This window comes from Hesperophylax consimilis, chromosome 7 (assembly GCF_061612785.1).
Source record: "Hesperophylax consimilis isolate HC1 chromosome 7, BYU_Hcon_1.0, whole genome shotgun sequence".
Classification (NCBI taxonomy): domain Eukaryota; kingdom Metazoa; phylum Arthropoda; class Insecta; order Trichoptera; family Limnephilidae; genus Hesperophylax; species Hesperophylax consimilis.
In genome coordinates this window covers 37,481,099-37,506,543 of record NC_142842.1, presented here as the reverse complement: position 1 = coordinate 37,506,543, position 25,445 = coordinate 37,481,099, and positions in this window count along the sequence as shown.

Genomic DNA, 25,445 nt, shown 5'->3' with positions numbered 1-25,445 from the left:
CACGCACGTCTGCGAGGGTAATTAGTCGCGTTATCGGCCTTGATTATTAATTTTAATGATTCAAAATAAAAATAATTAATCAAAATACCGAGCGACTCTACCGGCTCGATTTGTAAGCTATATTTCGACCAAAATATCATATAGGTACCGACCGTTACTTCTAGCCAATTACTCGAGTGAACACCTGCTGGTATAGAGTCTCACTAAATAGATTTAAACATTTCGGGAGACTCTCTGTTAAAATTAACAAATTTATGAAAATTTTTACTACATTATTACAAATCATGTAGATATCTTCTTATATGTATGCCTGACAAAGTCGCAGCACGAGAGCCTTTTATCACTTTTCCTCGTATTAAAAAAATCACAAAAAGAAAAAAAAAATAGTTAATGCGGGGATCGAACCTCGGTTCTTCACGACGACAGTCGGGCGCTCTGCCTCTAGACCGCGAAGCGGAGTTTGGAGAGTGACCTAAACTAGGTATATAATATTAGCTAGGCTCCTATAGCGAAATGATCACGGTTTTTCGTGACGGTCATGAGTCGTTTTTACTGCGGTCCTCGAAAATGCATAACGCGCGTAAAGAAGTTTCACTTCAAAAAGGTAATTGTTCAAGCTTTAACAAATGTAAAAAAATATTATTAAAATATATATTTATATATTTATCTTTGTTTTGTTCTGCTTCATATTATTCTATAGTAATTGAAAACAAGTCAATAACTAGAGAGAAAACGGATTTATTCACAACAAACAATTGGTAAAGTTGGAAAATTATTACCTTACCTATAACCAAATCATCCAATTCTCTTCAAAGTTCTTCCTAAAATCAACTTTCTTACACAAAACTTCATTTGTAGAGCTTTTCGTTTATAACACGTGGCAGCATTGATGTATTTAGTCTATGCGTGGCAGCCATATTTATGCATTTAACTTGAAAGTATTAATAATTGAATAGATATCTAAATCTTATACAATGTTAGTTCTAGGGTAGCAAACATGAGGATGTGCTCATAATTAAGACATACGCTCACATTTCACCACAACCTCAAATAACACATCTGTCCTGATGATGGGCACTGCAATGCTGTCCGAAACGTTGGCTAAAGAAGGAGTTAGCGCAACACGGCATAACACCCCAAAAACAAATAACAAAATACCTACTTTTGGCCGTGAAAATCTTAAATCATAATAGAACAAAACGTGTTTTTAATAGTTTTCGGAGCTTACTTTGCGATTTTTTTCTATAGAGGGAATATCGTATAATCACCGTTTCGGCTTTACAAATGTATAGATATTATTTAAAAAAATGACATATATAGTTTTAAGGAACTTAAAAAAGTGATTAATCGGTAGAAATTGGGAATGAATTAATGAGAATTTTTATTTTAATGAAAATTTTGTAAACCAATAAGAAACAAATTTTTCACTAATGTGCCTGTTAATTGCAAACCATTCTTAGCGAATAAAGAATAAAGATGTGGAAAGTCACAAGAAAATATTACAAATGAAATACACCCTACCTAAACAAATATAGTACCAACTCCCTACACAAGAAAATACTTACTTCAACGTAACTTCCACTAAAATACGCACATTGTTAAAGCAATACATCACTGAAACGGAGTCACTCGAGCATGGTTGACTCCTAACTAAAGGCATACCGCTGATAGCTCCGTTGTTTATTAACTCTTTTTCTCATTTAGGCGTATGTACCAGAAGAGATAGGTTACAAGGGAGCTTTCAGTGGCAGGACCTTAGCCTTTATTTCTCACAGGTCAGTGCTTCCCGAATGATGACCTGTTCGAGGGAGATAGCGAATAGAGGGTAAAGGTGGAGTTATTTTTATATCTAAATATAAACACAATGCTGAGAAGAATGTTGTGAATGGGAAAATGAGGTTCTATTCTGAAAGGGGGCGGTTATCGTCGTAATATTCAATCTGTCCGGTTTTTTAAGACATTTATTTATTTATTACTTGCTGTACCCCGCCGCGCATTGCTGTGGTATAGTCTGCCTGTGAAGATAGTGAAACAATAGCGCGTGATTATTTTTACGTCCAACGGTTTCATGATAACTCAACACAGTGACAATTCAACACACTTTTAAAAAGTGATATAAAGTCATTAGAAACGATGAAAATTTGATTTTTTTAACCTAACCTAACATAACCTAATTAATCCAGTTAATAAAAATTTAGTTTCGTCACTTTCCATGACTTAATATAACTTTTTAAAGGTGTGATGAATTATCGTTGTCATGATTTATCCGGTCACCGTATATAATATAGGAATATAAAAACACACGCGTATTCGAATGCAACATTGTGTCAAAATTTCAAAGAAATCGGTGAATAACTTTCAAAGATTTAAGATATTGAACAAACGAACATTTTCAGGTATTTTTTTTATTTTATTTTTATTTTTTTATTATTTTAATATAGATCATAGTTACATTAATACATACATTTTTTTGCAAAATATAATATTTAGGTACATAATTGGTCATGTATACCTTATCAGAAAAGAGGAGCTCTTGTGCCTGATAAGGGAGCCACGATTCTTACTTCCGTGATTCAATGTTATGTGTAAAATATAAATATAATATATCCATATATTTTTTTAATATAAGTTTTTTTTGAAAAAAAGTTTGATTTTATTGATTTGTTCTTGTTGGTTCGTAATACAGCGCAATTCGGAAGGGAGATTATTGTAGTTTTTTATGGCTTGGTAAATATAATGGTTTTGCATTTGAGTTGTTTTAAAGATTGGCGTAATAAATTGATTTCCATTTCTCATCAGTTTGTAAAATTCTTGATATTCTGTGTTATTTTTTTCTTTACACATTTTTATAATTGAAGTTTGCTTAAATATATCATCAATATTTGATACTGGAAACATTTTAAAAAGCAATTTTGTTGGGAAAGTAGAGTTTTTTTAAGTATTACCTTTATAATAATTTTTTGCGAGACTTTTACTGAGTTTAGGTTGTTTTTATAAGATCCTCCCCAACCTATGATTCCGTAAATAAGCAGGGAGTGGACAAGAGCATAATATACATTTTTTAGTATTTTCACATTTAAAATATTTCTTAACCTAACAAATATATATATACATTTCCTTATTCTCTTTACTAACTCCGTAATATGGCTTTTCCATTTCAAATTTTCATCGATGATCACACCGAGATATTTAATTTCAGAAGAAGAGTACAAATAGGATTAAGTAGTTTACAGTTGACATTGTCACAATTTTCATCATGGATTATGATATTTACTTTGTGTTTAGGTATTTTTTGTAGTGAAAATAATACATATGTTGTTTTTTTGGCATTAAGTGTGAGTAGGTTATTATCAAACCATGATTTTAAGATATTAATACATTCATTTGCAAGTTTGTTAACTAGTTCCCATGTTTGACCTTTTATTAATAAAACAGTATCATCAGCATAAGAGATTAATTCACCTTTGATTTTCTGTTGGAAAATGTCATTTACATACATTAGAAATAGTAATGGTCCGAGGACCGTGCCTTGAGGAATGCCAAATGTACTTGTTAGTGGTGTACTAAAGGTTTGGTTTAATTTTACAATTTGAGGTCTCTCTGTTAAGTAGCTTTCTATCCATTTAAGAGCTAAGTGGTCAATGCCATTTTCTTTTAATTTTTATATAAGTCTTTCATGGGAAATGCTGTCAAATGCTTTCTTTAAGTCAATAAAAATTCCTATACATTTATTTGATTTGTCCAGGGCACTCTGAATACTAGATGAAATTTTTGCAATGGCATCTTGGGTACTTTTTCCCTCTGTGAAACCGAATTGATTTTCATTTATAATCGAGTTTTTTTTTAAGAATGCAGTTAGTCTTTTTTTAACAATTTTTTCAAAATTTTTCGATATATTAGATAAGAGTGAAATGGGTCTATAATTAGAAATGTCCTCCGGGCTACTGGACTTAAATATTGGAGAGATTATGGTTTTCTTATACGTGCTCGGGAAAACTCCTGTCTTAAAGCTATTGTTTATAATATGAGAGATTGGTGTAGAAATATAATTTTTAATGATTTTTAGTGTTTTTACAGCGAGACCGTCAAATCCCGGAGCAGAACCACCTCGCATTTTTGATATAATTTGTACAATTTCAGACGGATTGGTTGGTTCGAAGAGTTCAAGTTTAGTTTCTATATTTGGAATATTTTCAATATACATCTTATTTTTTTTTTTCACGGTAATTTTTTCTGCTAGACTCTTTCCGATATTTGCAAAAGAATTCGTTAAAAGCGTTTGCTCCTTTTTTAGGTTCTTCAATACAGTTAATTATGTTATTGTTTTGTATTACACTCTTAATAGTATTACTTTTGGTATTTTGTTTATTTTCCATGATTTCATTGATTATATTCCAAACTTTCTTACTGTCATTTTCAGAATCATCAAGTTTATTTTTATAATAATTTTCTTTCGTGTTTTTTATGAGCGTGGTTAATTTATTTTTGTATTCTCTAAAATGAACATTTAATTTAATGTCTAGTGGTTTTTTTTTTGTTTCTTTATAAAGCCATTCTTTGTGTCTTATGGACACAACAAGCCCATGTGTTATCCACGGTTTGATTTCACGAAATTTTGCTGTATTTCCTTTTGGAATAATTTTTTTTGAATCATTTATAAAGTTCGTTAATCTATTTTAAAATATTTTACAGCACTCGTTGACGTTATCACTTCGGAGAATATCTAACCATAATTCAGATGACAATTTATTTTTCAAAGATTCGATATTAACAACAGATATTTCTTTTTTATTATTAGCAGTTTGTCCGCAATGTTGGTTTGTCGCCTGAGGTATTATTGAATTGTAATGTAGCAAAGTCATGTAATGGTCGGTAATTGAGGTTTTTATAATTCCCGAGTTTAAATTATTTATATCTTTGATATTTGTGAAAATGTGATCAATGCATGATGGACGTTCCCCATTGACGTTTCTGGTGTAAGAGTTTATACACGACACATAATTCAATTCCGCCATCATATTTAAGTAATTATCTTTATCGTTCGATGTATAATCGTGCGGTATATTTATTCATTTTTATTTCTATATAAATATAAGATAGATTAGATTCATAAGTTGGATACGTCATGATTGCATTACACACTATTCTATATAGATGTCTTAGTTAATCGTTCAAGTTCAATGCTTAAAAATCAAACTATTCACCATAACTCAGGTATTAGCTTAGTATGGTAGTTGAAAATTGTAATATTTAAAAATCTATAAAATAAAAGAAAAAAAATACTAAATAAATCTAATTTTATTAATAATTGGCTGAATACTGTAGAAATGAGAACCCTGGGGCGTATGTGTGGTAAAACCCTGTATGATCAGAGATATATGGAGATTCGAAAATAATGCAAGGCTGATGTAAGCGTACACGGAGAGGAACTGATATAAAATATTGCTAATTTATTAAGAATAATTAAAAATAATTGGTAATTCAATTAAAAACGGGACTGCAGGCCCTTAACGAATGAATTGATTGGTTTCATGTTAAACTTTTAGTAAGAAAGGAATCTATTAACGCGACGGCGGAACAAATAAATAAATCATTATAGGCAAACGCAGGTGCGTGAACACGTGTTCCGATATGTTCGGAAGGTACTAAAAAATTTTTACGATTCTAATAAATCAGAAATACTGATTTTTTATTTGTTTCCGCGTAATGAGAAAGACTAAGAAAGGGACGCTTCGATGGTTTAGGCATGTAGAGCGAATGAACGAAGAAAGGAGTGTAAGGAGAATATATGACCGAAATGTGAATGGTCGAAGAAGTCAAGGACGCCCGAGGAAGACATGGTACGATCAAGTGAACCAGATACTTGAGTCGGGCATGTCAAGAATCGGAAAAACAGAAGAGTATGTATGAGGCAAGGAGTGTGTGACATGATCGAGTTGTTTGGAGGTCTGTCCTCTCTGCCTACCCCTTGAGAGAAACGAGGTTGTTGGTAAGATTAATTTTTAATAATTGCAACTAACTCACAAAAATGTCAATGTTTGCTAATTGTCCATTTAAAATCATATTTTATTGGCTTATTTATTATACTTAATAATTCTTCTTAAAAATGATAATTTAATAACTCAAATCCGTACTAGATAATCATTGCTTTACATTTATAATTCATAAAGTTTTGTTGGTTATTTTGGACAAAATTACGTTTGGTATGAAAGGCCCAAGATGCGTGTTTTTTTTTCTCCGTAACATTTGAGGCAGTCAACACAGGAGCATCGTAACCCACAAAAACCTCGAGTAGAAATAACTTGCCTTTCGACGGTTGTTGATGGAAGAAGGAAGATTTTAACAATGTATCTATTTTATTATAATATATTACTTGAGTTATTTTCAATAAAGACGAAATGTTTTTTCCTTGTGAGCCTTGATAGAACCTTACCATCAACTGCAAAATTACCTGAGGTAGTCAAGTTCAAAACCTAAAAAGCTTACGACTTACCCTAACAGAGGGCTGCGGTAGCCAATTTTAACACTTACATTAGAGTTAAGTCTTACCGTAACAGAGGGCTGCGGTAGCCAATTTTAACATTATATTAACGTTAAATACGCATAATGATATTGCATTATTGCTCATTGAACCCGCGACTTAAAGTAACATCCGTATACCACACGCTACGAAGTACATTTCTGGATACACTAATTCACTTTACAGGTGTTTTAGGCAACATTGATAAATATGCAAGACTATTTCCGGACTATAAAATAGACAATTCTATAGGCGTACCATGGGAAAGCAAAAAGTTTACGAATTCAAGGGATGGATTTTGATAGAGAATAATGTTTTCCAGCCTAGGTACATGAATAGAAAATAGGCAAAGCCTAAAATAAAAGGAAATTTCTTACTTTTCTGAAGCCCCTTCATTCCGAATTTGTATAGATTTAAAAAATATTCCTCTTGAACACTTTAAGTACAGGGCTTTCCAATAAGAGGTGTTATTTTGAATAGCCCGCTATTTCGGTAGATGATACTTTTGAAGCTGTCATTTTTTAATATTTGACAAGTACAAACTACGCCATTAATAAAAATGGAACAATACACGCTTTAAAAACGCATTGAAATTATTAAAATTCACTTGAGTGAATCAAATGCAAATCATCTTGAGTGATGAGGCCCATTTCCACCTCGGTGGCTTCATCAACAATCAAAATTGTCGCATCTGAGGCTCGGAAAACCCAAGAATTATTGTTTAAAAGCTTTTTTATACTCAACGTGTGACAGTTTGGTGCGGTTTATGGTCCGGCGGAGTCATTGGACCCTACTTTTTCGAAAATGAGGCTGGAGCAACAGTTACGGTGAATGGATTGCGCTATCGAGAGATGATTAATGATTTTTCATGGCCGAAATTGGATGGTATTGATCTGGACAACGTTTAATTTCAACAAAACGGCGCTACGTGCTACACAAGCAACGAAACCATTGATCTTTTACGATTGAATATCAAAATCACACCTCTTATTGGAAAACCTGTATTAGGTTCCTAAACAATATATATGTTATTTTTTAAGATAATATCCGGGGATTTCTAGAGTCGAAAGGATTATTATATAAAATTCCTCGAAAAAAAAAATGCAAAGTTTGCTCCGAAATTAAAAAAAAAACTCATTTTGTTCGTAAAAATAATAATAATTGGAGGATTTACAAAGCGTCGTTTTTATGAAAAATTACCTCAAGGGTGCTATTAGTTCGCAGGTTCTTTCTATTTTTATTTTATTTTAAAGCATACTTCTTATTTTGAAGCAGATTGAAAACATACTAACCTTCTTGATCACTTCAGATAAAAATACTTTGATTGAAAAGTTAAAGTTTTTAGCATGTAGAAGACACTATAGTATAAACACTTGACATTGATGTTACATCTGCCACTTTACCCTCCATTATTATTGATATTACATTTATAAAAAGTAGAGTAGATATTTATTTTAAAAGACTGGAGAATTTGGGACTCTTTAAGACTGCCTGTGACACACCACGATATAAACACGGTATATTTTCTTGGCTTGGCCTATTTCAGCATATCGTTCGCCATTGGTAGTGTATGGCGAGCTTTATGCTAAAATAGACATCTAAAGCTTACAAATTCTTAGTTGTTTACATTTTTACACATTTAGTTATTTACAATGAACTAAAATAAACTGAATTCTGTGATCTGTATTTTGTATGACAAAAATCACAGTGCATCTTTAAATGCAACTCAAGAATTTGTCGAGAGATTTTTTAACTTTAAACGAATCGTGTTATTATCGTTTTTTTTTAATATTTGCACTCTAACATTTGTTTTTATATATCTCCCTTTCAAACCATCTTATAATTTTTGAACGCTTACTACAGAGCCTTAAGAAGAAGCAAAGTCTCCAAAGAAAAATATTTAAATCAACACACATGAGTAAAATTATCAATTTTGTGTGGGAACATATAAATGGGACAAGTCCAAACAAGGGGTAACGCAATGAAAATCATCAAACATTCTAATCTCTATTGTATGTGCTTTGCACTAGTCCTAAGTGGAATCTGGTTCAATGACTTAAATTTGCTTTGAATTTATGTGTCATTTTCAAAATTGAATGAAGAATGCTGATAAGTACCTTCTTATTTACAATACACTATTATTTACAGGATTTTTTTTCTGTTTTATATTTGACAATATGTAATTGTTTGTAAAAGGCATGGATCCTGAGACAAACATTTTATAATGACCGTGACCAATTACCACTCCAGACAAGTAGAGGTATTGCCAATGTTAAGGTATTAACAATGAGATTATGGCTCAAATATTTTTTTTTGTACCAGAGTCTCACTCTCGAGGACGATGCCACAATCTTCTTTATTGTAGAGCGAGCCGCACCAAATTATTCATGAACTCACCTGTGGGGAGAACCGCGTACTTCCTAAATGAAGTTGATCTAAAGATTGATTTGTTTTACAAAGCACTTACAAGGTTTTTTTCACTGCAAATTCAAAGTAAAAACGATACAATTACAATGACCCAGACGCCAATAATGAAAAATTGAACACATTGAATTAAATGAATAAATACTTCAGCTTCAATAATAATTTCCCCCGATTTTTCACGGATTTGCGTTGATACTCATCTAACGTCCGCAATTTTCAAATACGTAGCTACCCAAAAAAAGCTAAAAAAATTAATTTCGTAAAATTGAAAGAAGGTTCATTGAACTCGTAACATCTTTTGACTAATCTCCCTTTTCCTTTCGCAAAAAAATTACAATATTATTCAGGATATAAAATTTTTTTTACTCTCCCTGTGGCGAAAATATTGCAACTTTCTCAATTGACCGATTGTCAGATTCTGGCGCTGTTGCGTGACGCAGGTATCGCTACTTTTGCGTCACGTTTTTATTGACTGATCTGAAAATTATCTTTATGGACCTTCTGTTTGTGGCTGTTCCCGCGATATGGGTACATTCAGGCGTGGGTGAAAATTTTAATACTCGCATGTACTGTATCCATTTTATATTACGTATAACCATGGCACGGTTGTAAAACGAAACTGAACCGTTTACAATATGAAGGAATTTTAAACTAAATAATATATATTTTTTGTTTTTACTTCAAAAGGGAAAATAATTTATCCAGGGTATCTGTCATCTTTGGAGATGCTGTGTAGAGTCTTTTTGAACGAGTGAGCATGGGTCTTAAAGAATCCCATGTTTCAGGAGGGAGGAAACACAGAGGACAGCATATCGTTCCACAGCCGAGCTGTTAAACTTAAGAACGAGTCGTAGAAGCAACAAATGTGTGCACAAGTTTGGTGCGTATTTTCCGACTGTGCACCGGAGCTGAAAGAATTAATGACACTAATTTTTCGAAGCATCTTCCATTGAAATACGAGTAGAACAAGGCAGCATTCCCACCCGACGCCTGCGCTCTAAAAATTGTTATCTGTTAAATGTAGATCTGTCAGACGGCGTTTTTTTTTCTTCTCGGTGAAAGTTATACATAGTAAATTGATTTCAGTAAACATGTCGTTGGTAAAACCATCCAACTGAACAATATAACCCTCAAAGAACCATTTCACTTGATGACGCTGATTTCTATCCGAGGATTTTTCTGGAGGGCTGCCTTCTGATATTCCGTCCATCGGGAATAGACCTAACGTACCTAGGTTTGAATTTGGTTCGCTGTAGGTATCTCAATACATCATGGTTGCAAGCGAAGTCTTTATCAGACGGAAATATCTATAAACAAGTTTAATTTTTTCAATAGATTCTTGTGGAAATCTTGAGAATGAACTAAGTGACGATGCAAAATTTAAATTTGATAGACTAATGTGTCCATTTTTGCAGGGAAAGTTTTATTTAAGTTTTTTTTTTATTTATAGAAGACGAAATATATTATTTATAGAATATACATTTTGCAACCTCCACTCATCGAACGTAATTCCAACTTTCAAAGACAAGGGTTCCCTAGGATATCTACTGTGGCCAACAGAACATGTATAATTGTGATGAATTTATAAATTACTCTGATAGGTCACGAAGGTTGAAAATGCAAGTGAAATAAGCAAATTTTGGGAGCCCCAAAATACCAGATAAACCTACTTGATTCTGTGCAAAAGAGGGCGGTTCGTCTGATTGACAATCCAGACCAGACCGAGTCTATTCTACGGGTATTTCAATGGAACCTGTTCTAAGAAGCTGGCAGCACTGGTTCCTTGTGCACCAGTACACGTACGCAAAACTCAACAGGTGGTTTCACGAGAATGGGTCTTTCTTCGACTAGTTTTATGTCAGTCGGCTTGCAAGTGGAACGAGCTACCGGCATCTGTTTAACTGTATAAAACCCACATTAATAAATCCTTGCCCAAGCCCCTACCATATCCTGATTCTGACCTGGTGACCTCAGGAAAATAATTTCTTTCAGGGACAATGTCATCTTTGGGGATGCTGTGTGGATTTTTTGTTTAGGATAAGAAGTAGAGGAAAGAGAGGAAGGGAAGGAAAAAGGTATGAGGGGTGGAAAGGAATGTGGGTGTCAATTTGGCCAGGAGTGACGGAGGTTTGAATACATCCCTCCCACTGTAGCGCAAGGCGATAGGTTGGAAATGTAAAAAGATCCCCCTCAACCAGTCTCTCCAAATCCGGCCCGCCACACGGTAGGTTTGCAGGCGCGTTTGCAAGCAAGAACTAGAAAATCGTCACCCTATGAATCCGGGCACCCCTGCTAAGTCACTAAACGTAGCAAACGATTTGGGGGACCTGTGATAGCTGTGTTGGTTAATCAATAAATGATTCCCGGGGCAATGGTACCCACACCCGCCTCTGAAATTGCAAATTGCAACTCTGGGGTTTAAACAAAATAGCTGAATTGCCCTTCTCCTGTCGCAGTGCGTCATAGCTTTAATGTAAGTTTAGCTTGCCTACTTAATGATAATTAATAATAATAATATTTGGCTAAATATTAATCATTGAATAATTTAGTTCCTGAAGTCTAGTCTCGCCATTATACTGGGTCAAAACTTCTACATTACAAGTTAGTGTGGTGTGAACAATGACATAGAGTTCAATAGGTTGGTTTTACGACACAAAACATTTCATGGTTGTAATATTTTTTGGACAATTTACTTTTTGTGTGATGTCATTTAGTTATTAAACCACACGGGGGTCGTTTGAAGAGTGCCTTTGTGTTTTTTTTTAATTGAAATTAAAAGCAAAGATACAAATTAATATTTTTTTACATAACATTCTTAATCAACTAATTTTCAATCAGTGACCGTGTCAGTATTGCGTTTGGGTACCACGTAGGCGTCACGCGTTGAATTCTTCTGCCTCCTCTATCACGGCACAAACAAAATTTAATGCTTACTGTGGTGGTAGCAAAAGATTTAAAAATATTGTCAGGTTATTTGTAACCCGGGAATACTTATCTTTCTTTTAAAAAAATATTAACCAATTAGTAGAGAAAATTCATTTGTTTATTTACAATTGCTTAAAAATAGTAGGTATAGTGAGAAAATAAATCCTGTAAAATAATGAAATATTAGAAATGTTGGACAATAAATGAAAATGCATAAAAAATAGCAACAGAATATTATCTGAAAATATCATTAAATAAACATTGGTTTTGGAAAAAAAAAGATATTACTGCAGTTAATATACAAAATAAATGTCGGTCCTACCAACTCGGGGTTTGGCACCGTTGTTAGCGCCATTGACTCAGATCCCTGGGGGAAAGGTTCAATCCTAAACCAAAGTTGTTTTTTTTTATTATTTTAAAATACATTACAGCAGTTTAAAAGCCATTACCTAGGGAGGAAAGTTAAATCCTAATTCAGATTTTTTTCAGTATACATATACATACGGGATAAGGTGCACGAACAACGGGAGGTTTTTTAGAAATTCCAACGTTTAAGGGAAGTTTTCAGGTAAAAACGATAGCGTTAGGTTAATAAGTAAAAAAAAATTGTATGGACAAAAAAATTCTTCTATGGAAAAATATGTGTTCTATTCTAATTCCATTCTAATTCTAATTCTACTATCGTGTAGAATTACCTCCCGAAGTTTGTGCATTATACTCCCGGACACCCTGTATATATATATTATTAAAAATAGATGTATTATGTATAGTAAAAAATATATTTTTCAGGACGATTACGTTACAAAGATTTGGACCTGCTTTATATTATAATTCTAAGCCATTTAAATGCGTTCGATTACGAGGCAGTTCATTTTTTAGCGGTAGGTACTAATCACAGTAGTTTTGTCTCGTTCCCACTTAGTCCTTCTTTTTGGTTTTTCTTCCTTCGTGTGGGCCTCGTTAAACCAGCATTAACTAAAATCACCCCATATCCATTCCTTTAACTTGTCTCTGAACCTCGTCCAACTTGATTGCGAAATAATTCATATATGGTTCCGTGTATTGAAAATTTATTTTTTTAAGTTGTACCAAATAATAGTTGTTTTAAAAAAGGTTCATTGTAAACGAAATATTCTGAAAGCTAGCTTATTTTGAAACAATGGTGTGATATTATTTCGGAAGCAGCAGATGAATATTGTATCCTCCCCTCGAAAGTTTGGCTATTAATATACATCCTTAAAAAGGCTTTCTCATTAGTGGAGATTTACCAGCGTTTCGTTATTTTTATTTTTAATCCTCGGACTTAGTCCCGAGCCATCTCCCCGCAAGGGAAGGCGGACACTAAAGGGCATTGCAAGCATTCCCACCAAGCCTTTGCTTTTTGGGAAATCTAACAAATGGATCGCCCGTTTCGGCACGTTGAGAGTTTTTGAAGTGAAACTTCTTTACGCGCGTTATGCAATTTCGAGGACCGGAGTAAAACCAACTCATGGCCGTCATCAAAAACCGTGATCATTTCGCTATAGGAGCTTAGCCAATATTATATACCTACTTTCGGTCGCTCTCCAAACTCAGCTTCGCGGTCTAGAGGCAAAGGTCCCGATTGTCGTCGTGAAGAACCGACGTTCGATCCCCGCTTTAACTAATTTTTTTTTTTTTTGTGATTTTTTTAATATTAATTTTTTTTAAAGTGTAAAAATGCTCTCGTGCAGCGACTTTTAGATATTTTGACTATATGATATTTTGGTCAAATACGTAATAACCGCGGTCTAGAGGCAGAGCGTTCGACACTCGTTATGCAGGACCCGGGTTCGAATCCCATATTTTTATAACTTTTAATTTTTTTTATCAACGATTTGTAATAATGTAGTAAAAAAATAGATAAATTCGTTAATTTAAATTTAATTTACTTTACGGTACCTATATGTTATTTTGGTCGAAATATAGCTTACAAATCGTGCCGGTAGAGTCGCTCGGTATTTTGATTAATTATTTTTATTTTGAATTAAAATTACTAATCAAGGCCGATAACGCCGCGTCGGGCGAAATATCTCTCCTCGCGGTCCAGAGGCAGAGCGTTCGACACTCGTTATGCAGGACCCGGGTTCGAATCCCATATTTTTATAATTTTTAATTTTTTTTATCAACAATTTGTTTTTTTACTTATAAATATGTTAATAGACAGAAAAAAAGAGAGAATGAAATGAAAAGAGAGAGAGAAGAATACTAAAAGTTTCACTTCCTTTGACGGCCGGCGTGGTCTAGTGGTATACGCTTTTGACTACAGATCCGAAGGTCGCGGGTTCGAACCCGGCGTGCGCAAATAAATTTTATTTGATTGATTTGTGTTATTTCACAATTAATTAATTTAAAAATAATATATAGTATATTTGCGGCACGTTCCAGAGTGGAAGATACTCTCAGTATCGCCCTGGTGTAAGACCACCATTCAGAATTGAAACGTTGCTTGAAATGGCTTTAGCCGTGTTTGGTGACCAGATCTGAATAGCCAGGTACTTCCCCATCTTCCTCTTTCCCATCTCCTTCCCCTCTCCAATACCTTTAGCCTCACAACATACCCCAATTGGGGATGCCATAGTCTCACTGGCTCCAGACGGGAGCAGTTGGGACTCTTGTGCGGTATTACTGTAAAAAAAAAAAAAAAAAAAAAAAAAAAAAAAAAAAAAAAAAAAAAAAAAAAAAAAAAAAAAAAAAAAAAAAAAAAAAAAAAAAAAAAAAAAAAAAAAAAAAAAAAAAAAAACTTCCGTCGTGCGTAGGCTTGCCACACACTGTATTTTTTTTTTATATCTAAAAAATTTTTGGAGCTCCAGACTGGAGGTGGCTGCCAGAACCAAAATTGAGGCTGTGTGCAGTAGTATCCGCGGAGAGACCAACTTGATTCTGGCTTCGATATAGCCCACGTGCTTGAGCTTTTCACTTAGGCCCAGTTGTTTCGCAGAAAATGTAACATTGTCTTCAAATGGCGCTGAACGTTAAACGTCGATTTTAGATACGTTTCAGCTTTTTAAAATAGTAATTAATCTGACAAGCTTAACAACATGACGCTTGTCATCTTATGCTCATCACAATTTGTTCAAAAGCTTAAAAGGACTCATTTAACAGACGGCATTTAATGGGAACCTTTCGACTGTCAAAAATGAAGAACCGTTTGATAATTCTGTCATACAAATTTCTGCGAAAAAAACCAGGCCTTAGCCCACCAACCCACGGGTCGGTAAGCAATCGACATAAATCGAGAGCTCTAAGACCCTGCGCAGCAAATTAGGTTCCATATAGTAAGATAACGGTCTGTAGCGCAGTTCAGTGTGTAACTATTATGCGGAGGGTCTGACAGCATTTGGTTAAGGCGATGCACTACGTTGTTTAATATTTTAAATTGAGCCGTGATCAATAACAACCCTTACGAAGATGGCGATAAGGTTTAAATTCCCGCTTAACACCATCCGCCTGTTTTGATTTATGCAAGAAAAAAACATGCCCAAAAAGTGCTTTTTATTTTATTTTGTGGATGTTCAGGCATAAATATTTAAAATTTTTTCGATCATTTTATAAATAACTTAATTTGCCACGTTATACAATAAAATCAAAACCGAAAAATGGTTCGTAAGTAGGAGATTTTGAACTTTAAAACAGTTTTCATAGGCCTTATACATTATTTTTTTCTGGGCTTATAAAAAGACTTATGTAAAAAATACTCGATAATTTTAAAGGCCAAGATGTATTCTACTCGCAATATTTAATTAAAGCATCTGAAACATTTCTAGGCGACCAAATTTTCAAACCAAAAACACATGATTTTGCATTACTACGTATGGCATCGCCTTAATATCGATTCCTTACCGACCCGTGGGACGACGGGCTTAGAGTTACACCAAGCAGATCAATGGAAGGCTTAATGGGAAGTTTCCGTTGAAGAAGACTAGATTGTCGTTTCGATCCCTTTCGGACGTTATTAGATAAGATGGTGTCTGTGAAATTAAGTTTTAATTTAACCAAGAAATAATAGCTATATATTATGATGTAAAAACTATTAAACTGTTTTTTATACAATACTGCCTGTATGGTGGAACAACAATACCCTCTTTGATTATCTCAAGGACGATGCTATGTTTTTAATTATGACGGCATAATAATACTTTCCTGGGCCGGCCCTACGCGGGCGCAATCGGAGCAGTTCGCTCCAGCCGTCGAGCTGATAGTATCTAACACCTTACTCATCACCCGTGTCATTATTTTTCATTAACACCTCGACTCCGGTGATGGGTCTGGTTTGACCCAGTGTTTTTAAAAAAAAAGATTTTGCCGCAAATATCTCGTTTAGGCTAATTTCCTTTCGTCTATTCTTTCATCAAATATTTACCCACATTTCGACTCAAAAATGATTAAAATCGGACACGTTTTAAAAAAGTTATAAGAATAATTGTGTTTAAAAACACGCAAAAACTCATTTCTTCTCAGTTGAATTCGAGCAGCCGACGAAACAGCATATCTCTCGCTCTGTCCTTCCGTCTTTGTCTCTCACAGTCCCGCGCAGATGTTGTCAACCATTCGGGCACATTTCTAGTATTGTGATTTTTGTTTGTGACTTTGTTTTAATTTTTTTTCGTAGCGTACGAACGCAATGGCAAAGCAAAATTATTTATCTGATAATGAGATCGAAAAGATACTTAACAGTTCGAACAGTGAGATCAGTGATGATGGCGACTTGGAATTCGAAACATTAGATCCAGAATTTGAAAGTGATCTGGAAGAAATATTACTAGAGGAAATATCTGAAAGTGGAAATGGAAGTGATAATGAAGTTAGTGTAGGAAATTCGAATGAATCCGTTGCAGATCAACATTTATACGTGTCGAATTCCGGATTCCAATGGAATTCTGCGCAACCAGCCAGCTCACGTACCAGAAGCCATAACATTATTTCTTCTACCCCTGGATTGAAAAACGGTAGCCAGAACATAGTATCCATCAGAGATGCTTTTGATTTGTTTATTTCAAATGAAATGGTGGAGGAAATTATTGAAAATACGAATAAATTCTGTCAGCTCAATCCGAAAAATTCCAGCTTTCCTAACATTACGAAGACAGAAATGTATGCATTTTTTGGAGTTCTTTTGGCTTCAGGAAGAAATCTTTTTGGCTTCAGGAAGGAAGCGAACTTTGGACTACCGAGGATTTATTCCGGCAGCATTTTTTCCCCTCCGCTTTATCTAGAGATCGCTTCCGCTATATTTTTAGCAATATACGTTTCGATGACATTTATTGAATGATATAATATATCGATGAATTATTTTTGTGAATTTTAGCATTTTTAATATATTTTAACTAATAAAAAACTGTTAAACTTTTTATAATTGGTAGTGCTATATAATTATTTTGCCGCTGAATTTGTAATAATAAATCCATTTGGTGTTTTGTGTATGTATATAAATTTTATTAATCGTCAAATCATTTTTGTATTTTCGTATTTAGAATATTGCTTTTATTCCTTTTTTTAAATGAAAATTGTTAATTTAAATTTGTTATATTGAAAAATAAAAGTTTTAGTATATTTTAATGTGTGTCATTCAATGGTTTTAATTGTGACAAATAAATGTGTGAGGAAGTAAAAACTCAACTTGAATTTGAATGCCATTATATAATATTTTCTAATATTTGCATAAGCAATCATCGTTTAATATGGCTATAAATTGAATTTATTTTCTCTTTACACATCTTTCTATTAGAGGTACAGCCACAAGGAAATTATCAAATAAGTGATTTATTTCTGGTATTTTAAATAATACACGCTATTCTGGTAAATGCACACCATCGAAAATTTTAATAATTATAGAAATAAAAATGTTTGTTTCCGCTGACGAATGCTTCCTGTCCCCCTCTCCCGCGCTGCCCTCCTCATTCCCCTGACCATCGCCCGGCACCCGCATCGGCCGTCGGGGCCGTCTTCGATTCAGTCGTTGATTAGCTGTTGCACGGGATGTCCGCGCCGCTGTATATCGACGAACCGCAAAATTTACGGAACACTAATTTCTAAAACTTTCATGTTCATACAAGAAACACAGGGGATATGTTATGAGTTAATGAGGAACTACAATAATATCATATAAAAGTAAGAATATGAACGAAAAATGCATAAAAAGCCTTTTAATTTCATCATTTCAGCCGGGTCAATCTGGACCCACCACCGCCGCATGTGTTTCATTTTCAACCTCCGGGTATTACGTGTTTTAAAATGGCGCCACACAAAAATACAAATCATCCAAATATCATTAATTACAGGTGTCAACTGGTTTTTACAAGGGGCGCCCAAATTTTACTCGCGCCAGGCGACGTTTGGCTCAGGCCGGCCCTGACACTTTCCTAAAATATGCAAACACCTCAGAACAGGTTCTCCTAGTGAGGTGTTCACAAAACACTCCAGTTAAACCATACAGATACTGACTTTTAATATCCTTGTTTAACTGGTACTAATTGTACATACAGGATTTTCCAATAAGATGTGTTATTTTGAATAGCCCGCTATTTCGGTAGATGTTACTTTCGAAGCTGTCATTTTTTGACATTTGACAAGTAGAAACTACGCCATTAATAAAAATGGAACGATACACGCTTCAACAACGCATTAAATTATTAAAATTCAAGCGATTGAATCAAATGCAAATCATATTGAGTGATGAGGCCCATTTCCACCTCTATCCTCAACGTACAACTGTTTAGTGCGGTTTATGGTCCGGCGGAGTCATTGGACCTTACTTTTTTGAAAATGAGGCTGGAGCAACAGTTACGGTGAATGGATTACGCTATCGAGAGATGATTATTCATTTTTTTATGGTCGGAATTGAATGGTATTGATCTGGACAACGTTTACTCTCAACAAGACGGCGCTACGTGCCACACAAGCAACGAAACCATTGATCTTTTACGATTGAATATTAAAATTACACCTCTTATTGGAAAACATGTATATACTGTATGTAAATGAATAAATAAATAGCATTGAAGGCCGCTTAAAGACGTGTAAACATATATATACCCATAAAACAGAACTTTTAATAAACCATGTTAGATTTAATTAATTATAACCCTTTTGATCTTTTTTTATGTCAGCTTTTGAAAAGCAACATCCGTGAAAAAATGTGTATGGTTAACAACATTTTGTATACACGTATCTACGTATCACATATACATTTATTACGTGGATATTAATGATTGTCCATAAGTTGCATGCCCTTTAAACGTTCGTAGGGAAATGCCTTATCTCAGAAGGTAACCAGGTACACTGTATTGACGTATTTTCCACTCCAAATAATAATCATTGATTACATAAACATCAACTGATAAACACCAACTCCTAGCCCTTGTGCCAAAGCTGATAAAGGTTTATTCATTTCTAATGCCCTATCAGTTTTACATTTACATTTACTTTTGATGCCCGTGTTTTACCTTCCTATAAATCAGGCCATTCTTGTTCAACAATGAGACGGACAATGAAAAACGGTAGAACTAATAAAAGGCTGATGAATCCACTCCTGATCTTGTTAAAACGGTGGAGATGACGAGAAGAATTGTAGTAGGTACCGAGGATGAAAAGATAAACGTTCCTACCTAAAACAAATCATAGAATACCAGTGGCGGCTCGTCTACGGAGGTCTTTTGATCAATGACCTCCCAAAATATGCTGCAATATTATCAATATAAAAAAGGATTTAATAAACTATCCTATTATTAATTTATTTTTTTACACATTCGTCCAGCAATGGCGAGTTCCAGTGACATCTAGCGTCCATATAAGAAGTTACTGTGTGTACCTAGCGTGGGTCATTTCAAGTTTTGTCCCCGAGTTATATCTTCTTTCTTTCTCTTTGTCATACAGACAAAAGAGGTAAACACTATAATGTCTGACGTACGCTTAGTATCATACATAATTTATTCTAAAGGGATTTTTGGACATGACCGCGGTGAGATAGAGATATCTACAATCTAAGATTATTAAGGTATTACAGGGAGATGTGAAAAAATGTCAGTCGTAAGTTGTTTGTATAATAAATAAATGCCATCTTGAACTTGGTTATTAGTTTATAAAATTATGTTTCTCCATTTCAAACAATTAATTGAATCATGACAAACGTATTCAAATAAAATGACAACTAGTTAATGTTACTACAAGAGAGAAAAATAAAGAAGTTAAAAACATTATATATTTATCAGTGCATTTGCGGGTGCAATAAAATGAACGTATTTTAACGTACTTTGATTTCATTGTTTACTTCTTTAGTCTGCTAATAAACAATGGACCGAGTTTGGAGTTAATACTCGTACAAATTAAAATTAAATCTTTTAATACGAAAAGATCTTTAATATGGTGCATTTTCTGGAGACCCGGAAAATTAAAAATTATTTTCACTATTTAACTATAATAATAAACAACATGTAATTTAAGTTAGAAATTCATTATTGATAGATTTATAAAAATGGACTGTAGTTTGTAATAGACTTAAAAGGGTTGCAAATTTGAAATAGGAAATGAAATTTAGATAAAGCTGTGTGTATAGAAAATTAGGTATTGGGATAGAGTAGGACATCTAAAGAATATGTGATCGAATGTTCCTACTTGAAGGCTTCATACTGAATACATTCCAGAGTCAAGTGCGTGAATATTAAAAAGGTGAGAAGGAACAGAACAATATTCAATTTTTATGCCAATGAAAGTATTTTTTGTTCTTTTGAAAGTTCTTGGGAAAAGGGAATTGTGGGAACAATCTTTGCGGTAGGAAATCTTTAGTTGTGGTAATATCTACCTTCTTTTAAAGATAAATAATAATTTATTCATATTTTCAGTAAAAAGTTTTCCGTAGATATATTTTTATTACATTTACTTCAAACAGGAAAATAATTTTCCTCGAGGCCCATGTCATCTCTAGGGGTGCTGTGTAGAAGATCTTTTTGAGGAGAGGAAATAGTGAAGAGATCATCAAGAGATTATGTACCGGTGCCGAAGGGATAAATGACGCTAGTTCCTCGGAGCATCTTCCGTTGTAATACCGATAGAACAAGGACGGCATAACTACCTGACGACTGTGCTCTAAAGATAGCAATCCGCTTGTTAAGATAGGGGAATTTATCAAACGGACCGCCCGTTTCTGCATAGAGTGAAGGGTTTTCTTCGGGTATTTTGGGGCTCTAGACCAGAGGTGGCTGCCAAATTCAACAGTGGGACGCACTTGTGATTTGTAGATGGTCAGCAGATGTATACTATTTTCAGAGTAATTGAGATAATTTAGAAACAAAAAATAACAATATATTTTATTTTTATTTTAAGTAAATCGAATATAATAATTTTATTACTTAGTTCGGCGAGTATTACACAGATTTTTTCAAAATCACGCAAGGACAGTAATCTTCCTCTTATTCTGAAGGTCAAGTCTGAAAATATTATCAATCTCGAAATAAAACTGTAGATTTGTATAAATATCAAATTCATGCCACCCGCCCGGTGACCGACACTACTTTTTTATACAAACAGAAAAAAATGGAAGATTATTGAGACGGCTTTTTCGGCAGTCAAGACCATTATCAAACTGTGGCTATGCTCCTAGTTTATCTTCATATTCTTTAGTTCTGTATTCTTTTGATACAATCATGTCTGTCTGTAGATTTGTTTGTACGTTTCGTTTCCATTTCAAGATGGTGGCCATTATTCTTTCCCAAATCACAATTCTCTTTTTAAATATGATATCGTCTTGTTAATTTGGACTGTCTTATTGGCATTTTTTCAACATCATGGTACCTACCTATCTTAAGAAAATTTGAAAAAGGGAATATTTCTTTGAACAAATTGTATAATTCCATATTTGAAATTTTAAAAAATGCTACGTAAAATATTATATGGTTTATAATAAAGATAGTTTAGTACCTACTTGCAAGTCATATGATTTCAGAGGAAAATATACTTGTGATTTAATAAGAGAAAAATGGAAACATACTTTTATGAACGCGATGTCTACTGTTCGTAGTTTATTGGACATTCCATGGTAGTTCACTAGTTTACACTGTGTAACCTTTTGTCTTTGATTCACGACTCAGGGTGGGCTTACAGAAACTAACAAAATCAATTTCAAGGATTCAGGATATTTACGAAAGTAGACGGATTACTATTACTGTATTTAATGCACCTACGTTAAGCTCTGCTTCAACAGTCCTATTACTGAAATCAGTCCTAGATAAAAGGCTATGTCTATTAATGTATCTACATATCGTTTAGTTCTGTATTATTTTGATACACTTATATATAATAACGTTGAGATTAATTTCGTATTCAGGTTTATCTCCAGTCTTGTTGTACGAATCCAGTTAATATAATATTTTTGTTTGATTGAGTTTTATTTTTCAATGTTACTTAAAATTTGTTTACTTTTCTACGGGTTTCAACACAACCGTGTCATTAACTAGCAATCGTAATATAATAGCATATTAAAGTATAAGTGGATAAACAGGTCTTTAAAACACTCGCGATTTTTCGAGCACGACGGCGTAGCCGAGTGCTCGAAATAAAGCAAGTGTTTTAAAGACCAGTTATCCACGAATAATTTACGCTTTTTTTTTATTGGTACACTTTGAAAACATAAATATTGATATTATTATTAAAAATTTGGAAATAAGAACTATTAATGAATTCGTGATGTGACATCACAATATCTTGTTGTCATGGAAATGAAAAACACAAACATTAATTTGCAATCTGTCATGTCATATTTATATTTAAAAGTTGACATGACTTCACATTTTGTTGATTTGTTGATGTTGCCATGGTAACTTTTAAAAACGCGCGTTCCATAAAGTGCGATTTAAACACGCTAGAGCGTACTTTAAATGAGTAATAAAGGGCACCAATAAAAAATATTTTTTTTTTTTAATTTTTAAACTTTTTATTTAATTTTTTTTTTTTACTTAAAAAAATTTTTTTTGACACGGTTGTGTCGAAACCAGTAGCAAAGCAAACAAAATATAAGTAACAAATGTACATTGAAAAATAAAAGTTGATTAAACAAAAATATCTAGAAATTGTTACATAGTTAATGCCGAAGAAATACAAATATAATCTAATATTAACACTTTTTTCCTCGAACCTATCCACCTTTTGTCATTCATAATTTTTAATAATCTGTTTTTATTTTTATTCGATGAATTATTTTATTGCTTGAACGAGTTCTGTGTTAAAAAGGAAATATGAAAAAAGGAGCCAATATACAATGCGAGATGCCACGAATGGGAAACGGGGATTATGTACGTGGAACTCACGCCCTTCTCTTTAATTCTACACGGAAAACGGTGAAGTCCCCTCTAGTACTTAGATACGATGGCATCCATAATGCTGCACTGATCGATGACAATGAGTCGGTACAGCCCGATTGCGGTGCATGCCTTACACGCCAATCTGTTTTATAGCTAATTCAATTTTTGTTATTTTTGGAAGGCATCTTTTGGTTTAAAATTAATTAATAAAAATCAAAGTTTAAAATTGGTTTCGAATTTTTAAAAACACACTCGAGGTATTATTTATTCATTTTCGGGAAATCGACAGCTTACATTTAATCAGTTTGTACATAAGTACTATATAGTAAAATAAAACCAATTATGGATTTCCTCCTTGTGACTTTAACTGAGACAGATAATATGGAATAAGTTATTTAAATTTGTGAGAAAGGAATATGAATTAAAAAATTTATACAAAATAAAAGATTATATAAAACGAAAAATTTACAAAACAATACATTTATAGCCATGGAGAGAGGTTGTAGATATAAATCAAATCATAATAGAGATATTAACAATAGAGACATAAACATTATTCTCAAACCATCAGAGAAATATTATTTTATGGACCTCTTGTATTTGGTAAGTTTGCAACTGAAAATATCAACCTTGGATAATACGCTATTGTAATTATTGCATAGTCTGTTCACGCAATGATGATTTGATGATTTCATCTCAACTTGATGCTATTATATAAATGAGCAAAATGATGTACCCTTTATTTGTATGTGTGGCAGTAAGGCATGGAATTGGTAGAGGAACTAGACTGTTGGATAGACGAATTACTACTAATTGCGTATCACCATAAAATGAAGTGAAAATTAAACTTAATTTAAACCTTTTATCAATGGTTTTCTTAAATAATTTGTGTGGCATTTCTAGTTCCTATTTAGCTAAGTAGTTGATTGCATCACATCAAAGGCAATTATTATTGAACTCATGATTTTTCTGAAAGATAGAATCCCATGATCTATCTATCCGAATCCACACCGTTGGAAATCGTCGTTAATACATCGCATATTTCGAATAACACTCGAATATAACAGCTAAAGAACGAAGATATTGCTTTATAGTTGTCACATAAATCTTTTCAGATTTAATACCTCACCGTTCCCGATATTTCATTAATTGAACGCAAATGGGTCAGATCCTTACGTGAAAAAGACGTAAAGAACCAAGCGCACTACTCGTACGTCATGTGGCGCTAAATGCAATGCATTTCCCTGGATATTGTTACCTTTGTGAAAGGGAAACTATATATTCCCATATGCCCTCCGCAAGATTGCAGCATTTTACCGGAATTTCATTCGATGCGGAACCGATAAGATTGGCCTTGCTTTAAAAGGAATCCATTGAGCACAGAGGTAAGCCTATCGAATAACTGCCAGGTAACTGCGCAAAGACCCGGTATATTTAAAATAAATGGGCCAATATGTTAACAAGATTGCAATGGTGCACAGTAGGGCAAAGTAAAAAAAAAACTCTCTTTGTGCTGTGCCAAGGGTATAAGTTTTTTTTTTCATTAATCCCACACAAGAGGCCCTGAGGAAAATAATTTTCTTTAGGGTATGTTGTGCGGAGGGTCTTTTTAAAGATATGAAGAAGTGGAAGTCTTTACAAGGTATGAGGAGGGGATAGGAATCTAGGGATCAGGGTGTCTAGGAATGATGGACCTATTAATCTATCCCTCGCGCTGCGGTGCAAGTCGAGAAAGACCAGTTGGAGAGATCTGGCTCATCACGTAACTGATAAATCAAGAAGTTCTTAAGAAAATGAAAATGAAACGAGCGAACTAAAAAAAATGCAGATTTTATAAGTTCGCAATATGAAAATGTGCTAGGCCTGTAGAAGGAAATAGATCAGCTAAAAGAGAAAAGCTCTCTAAAAGATAGAAGAATCAAGTCCACTGGGAATCAAAAGGTAACAGGAGTCAATTAGCGAATTAATTGAAATTGTTGGTGCTGATGAACGACCCGGTGAAGAGCCGGCAGACGAGGCAATTCGAGTGGCGGGCACCATCGGTTTAAAACTTATCCAAACCGACATCCAATGTGCATCGCGCACTTATGAACCCAAGTTCAGGATCCAACTAAGCGTCAGGCTATATTGGCTCTGAGACCTAAAGCAAAAAAAAAATATATATATATTTATATATTTTTACGAATTACTAAATTAGTACAACTAACAATAACAATTATAACATTAATTTTAACATACCTTTGAGACATACACGACATACAGTG